General features: G+C 35.3%; 1 pseudogene; it reads right to left on the bottom strand.

The window, feature by feature from the left end:
• Positions 1-3,253: 3,253 nt before the first annotated feature.
• Positions 3,254-3,370, bottom strand: LOC115519583 (annotated as a pseudogene).
• Between the last annotated feature and the right edge of the window lie 1,552 nt (positions 3,371-4,922).

Below are 4,922 nucleotides of genomic sequence, written 5' to 3'. Positions count from 1 at the left end.
AATTAACCCCCACTCAGAGCTATGCTTAAAAAATCTGGTCTGAAACTTCTTTATGAGAATCATCATGATATAACAGAACTCAGTGTTGTAGTCACACAGATTTGGATTATAATCTTTGTTCTTCCACAAATGAGTTACGCATATTTGGAAAATAATTGGCCATCGTTTATAGAGTTGTGAAGATTCATATGACATTTACTGAGCCCTAGTACATTGAACTTTATGTAAAGAAGATAGAGAAATGACCCCTTGGGTTATTGTGGGATTGAATAAAATAAAATACACAGTAAGCCCTCCATATATGTTAGCTTTAGTTGATATTAGCTTTTCTTCTCCCTCTCTTGAGGTCTGATGATTAATACAAACTCCAGAAAAAAAGAGGAGTGCCATCGGAACTATGTCTGTTCATGTAGTCCATTTGAATTTTGTGACATGCCAGTTGAAAAACCACGAGATTAATGTGTTGTCACAGAAAATGCTGAATGTAGAGCTTCAGAACACATTTTAAGATGTTTCTGAGGTGTGCCCAGTTCAGTGAAAATATGCTGATGACATGAGAGAATATGTTATTAATGACACATTCTTGGAACATTACTATATTTTGAATCACATGTTATCATTGCACAAGTGTGTACATAAAATTAACAATAGATTACTCATCATGAGAATTCCCAAAGCATAAACACTTGTGCACTATCTCTGATATTGCTCCCAGATGTTCACACGTAGTAAAAGGAAAAAGAAAGACTGTTCAAGCAAAATAAATAAAACTTCTCTGATAATCTTGCATAAATGACATCAAAATTATAATTTCTTAACTATATTCTCTATTGATAAACTGTATCTCTAAATTAGAGTAATTAGTATCTATTCCCTGCTTTCTAGTTTTTCCCTTAACCTTTTGACCTAATAACAATTCTACAGCATTTTTATTGGGGTAAATGTTCACAAACATTTTGGGCACTGAAGCAGGTCCAAATTATCTTCCCTTTCTTTAGGAATTCTAATTCCTTTCACTCACTTTTCAAGAAATAAATGTGAGCATTTACCATATTCCGTGAACTGGTCTAGGTATACTGGCCACACCTGCATCCCAGCAAATGTCATCCCTGCCTTTGTGGAGATGACACCAGGTGGAGTGAGGGTGGAGCAGACTGGCTGAGGAGACAGGCCAGAAACAAGTAAACAAATAACAAGTAAATGTACATAATGAAGTCAATATAGTAGATGGTTCATAAAAGGCACTGCTCAGTGGATGTGTCACTAACGAGGGTATGTGAGAAGTAAGACCTGAATCATTATCGAAAGTGAGATATGAAGAGAACTGAAGAAAACGTTTTCTAGACTGAAGATCAGAAGGAACAGAGACCCAGAAAAGGAGTTCAGCTTGTGGGAAGAGCATAAAGGACAACATCGCGTGCACGGCAAGAGTGGAAAGGAAAACAGCAGGGCCGGTGAGGCAGGAGCCAGATAATGTAGCATCTCCCAGGCAAAAGTCAGGAGCATGGATTTTATTCTAAAAGTTTGGGAGAAGGCAGGAAGAAAATAGAGAGTTTTATGTAAGAGAATGCATGATTGGATTTATAGCTTAAAAAACTACTCTGGCTACTCAAAGAGAAGAAACTATAAAGGAACAAGCAGGACCAGTTACATAATTTGCAAAGTACAGCACAAAATGGAAATTTAGAATGCTTTGTTCAAATACGATGAACAATTTCAAGTGGATTACAGTAGAACATTAAACCAAGTGAGGGCCCCTCTGTGTGTGGGGTCCTGTGTGATTAAACAGATCCCATTTCCATGAAGCCAGCCAGCCAGCCAGCCCTAGGTTCTCTCGTTTTTTCTCTCTTTGTCTCTCTTCCTCTTCCCCCACCCCCACTCCACTCCTCACCTCCTCTCTGTCCACCCGCCTCCCTGGCTCACTAGCTTCTTTTTCTTCTCTGCATCTCTCTTACCTTCTCTAATGATCGACCTATTCTGCTTATTCAAGGTCTCTACTTCCCATAATTGGGTCTGCCATGGTTGTAAACTCAAGTCCAATTTTACATTAAGTTTCAACTTAGACCCCACAAGCAACAACATACAGAGTAACCTCATTTTTCTCCTGAAATTATCAAGGGGAAAATATAATCAATTCTTCATTCTCTAGGGAATAGTTCTATCATGGACTGATCATCCCCCATCAGGGGTAGGTGGAGTATCATATAATACAAAAATGACCACCTGGACCTGCCCTTTACCAAGAAGTTTCTTCTTTGGGGGCACTTTTTAAGTAATTTGAGTATGATGTGGCTGCAGTAAGAGTTCCGAAATATATTTGGATCCATCTCTGTTTTGAGAGAACAATACAAATTTTAATGCAATGAACCTAAGTGTTTGACCTCCCCTCTAAAAAGCTCATTGTCATTTTTAATTTGACATCAAAAATTAATTTGGGAATATTTTTTATTTCCATGATACATGGTCAAAAAAGTTTAAATATTTGCAAGAAAAAATAAAAGATAATTGCTTCTGTGATATTTATCATTGTTTAATAACTGATATATTTCTTTTACTTTAAAATTGCTTGCATGCACTAAATGGCACAAAGCAAAAAATAATTACTAGCTTGCACTTATCAAGGGAAAACTAACTTTTAAAATTAATTGCTAGTCAAATTGAAGACTGCCTCTGTATATTGCATACTGGATCATTACGTTTTATTTTTGAACCAGAATGTGATGAAGTATGAACTATAAGTGTGAAAAGCACTATGTCTATGGGCAACCTTCATCATCCTGTGTACCACTGATATTTCACGTTCCCTTTTTGAGAGTCAAGAGACTTGTTTTACTTCTCAGAGCTAAGATTAGAACAAAAGGCAATGGATTTCATTTCAGCATATTTTGCTTTCTCCAAAGCCAGACTAATAATGAGGACCCTAAATGAATTTGAACAAGAATTTCACCATATTAGCCACATTTATGAAATGGAACGGTAGCTATTTCAAATGAAAGAGTTCAATCTTATAATTTTTTGATTAGATAGATCTCTAGAAAGTTTCAACATGCAGTTTTGGCACAGGAAACAAGGTAGACATTTTTGAACATGACAAAATCATACTTTTTTTTTTTAGTTTATTCATTTATTTTTACCCAAATGGTGGTACACTGTATACACCATTCTGCACTTTTTTGATTTAGCAAAAATCTTGTTCCATTTTGATATGTAATAAACCCACTTCCTTCTTGTTAATAGGTGAAAAATATTTCATAAAAATATGCAATGCTTCACGAATTTGCATATCATCCTTGCACAGGGGCCATGCTAAAATAATACATTTGTAAAAGCTACTTTTATTGTCCAATTGTGTTTGATTTTATATGCTAAATTTTCTATTCTTTAAGTTTAGCATCTCTTAAAGTATAGTACACAGGCTATCTTCATAGAATCATGGATGATAGATGGTGGGGAGGAGGGCGTGATATAAACATAGATTCTGGGCTTCACTTGAGTCATACCTACTGAATCAGAACACTTAAGTTATTTTCTATGACTCCCTCTCTCCATCACTACCACCAGAAATGATCCAAAAGTGATTAGAAATGGTTCATTCTCTTCAGCCCCATCACCTACCAACTAATTCAAAGTTTGTTCCTTTTGAGGGCTTGTCTTCTCCGAGATGACTGACAATGGAAATGCCTATTCCCTTCAGGGAAAACCATGGGACTGTGATTAGGCCCTTGTTCTCATTAAAGTAACTATCAGAACACAATACACAACCCAGGACATTCAGGTTACTTAGACTTACATAACCTTGAGACTCGGTCAGGAAACCTCAACTCCAGGTTGAGCAGCACAAAAAGCCAGGCCAAGCTTTACTGGGTCTTTCCCAAAGATAGTGTTATTTGTGTATCCTGTACTTAGACTTCTGGATAATCTGCCTCACTCTGTTGAAAACAAACTACATTTATAGGCACAGTGTCATGTTGGTCCATTAAAATAAAAAATTTTCCTCGTTTCATTAAAAGCAAAAGCCTACAGAAACTCATCCAAGATCCTAAAGAGAGTTTTTTTCCCAAAGTCTTTTCCAAAGGTAAATCTCACCTCTGATTCTTTTTTTATATATTAAAAATATAATGTATTTAACTCAGTGCATCTAAAATATTACCATGTCACCATTTGATAAATATAAAAGTAATCATTGAGATATTTCACATATACTTTTATGCCAAACCATTGATATATGATGTGTACTTTATACTTACAGCATGTTTCAGTTTGTGTTAGTCACATGTCAAGTGCTTGATAGCCACAAGTGGTAGTAGCTATCATATTGGATAGAACAGATCAAGATGATGCTAAGGTCCCTTCAACTCTTAACTTTGGTACATGTCTCATTATTATATATCTCATGATGCCTGAGTCTTTTTAAATGGCTATGGCTTAAATCTAACTCATGATAAAATAATTAAAGTCTTTAGCATTTTTTTAATTAGGAACTGAAATGGTCTAACAAAATTATTCTTTTCTAATTTCATAATTTATCTTCTCCTCCTAATAAGGAGAAGATAACAAAAGTTATAGTATATAAACAATGTCCTTTGATATATTTAAAACTAACATAGCCAAAATCAAAATTTTATTCAACAGAAGACTTATGCAGCATTTTCATTGTTTAGGCATATACAATTTCACTCATGTAAGTTGCTTGCTGTATTTTTTGTCAGATCAGCTGAATGTCAGACATATAATTGAATTTTGAAATCATCAATCTGCTCTAGGAGATATACACCACCACACTGGCATAAAGAATTGGTTTAGTGCAGATAAATCTACTAGCTCTTTGAAATCTAAGACATGCATTTCTTATAACGAACCTAGCACTATAGGGCTTAGAGTGACCCATTACACATTTCCAAAATGAATGATTGTTTGAAACT

This window comes from Lynx canadensis, chromosome B4 (assembly GCF_007474595.2).
Source record: "Lynx canadensis isolate LIC74 chromosome B4, mLynCan4.pri.v2, whole genome shotgun sequence".
NCBI classification, from domain to species: Eukaryota; Metazoa; Chordata; class Mammalia; order Carnivora; family Felidae; genus Lynx; species Lynx canadensis.
This window is presented reverse-complemented; position numbering and strand designations above follow the sequence as displayed.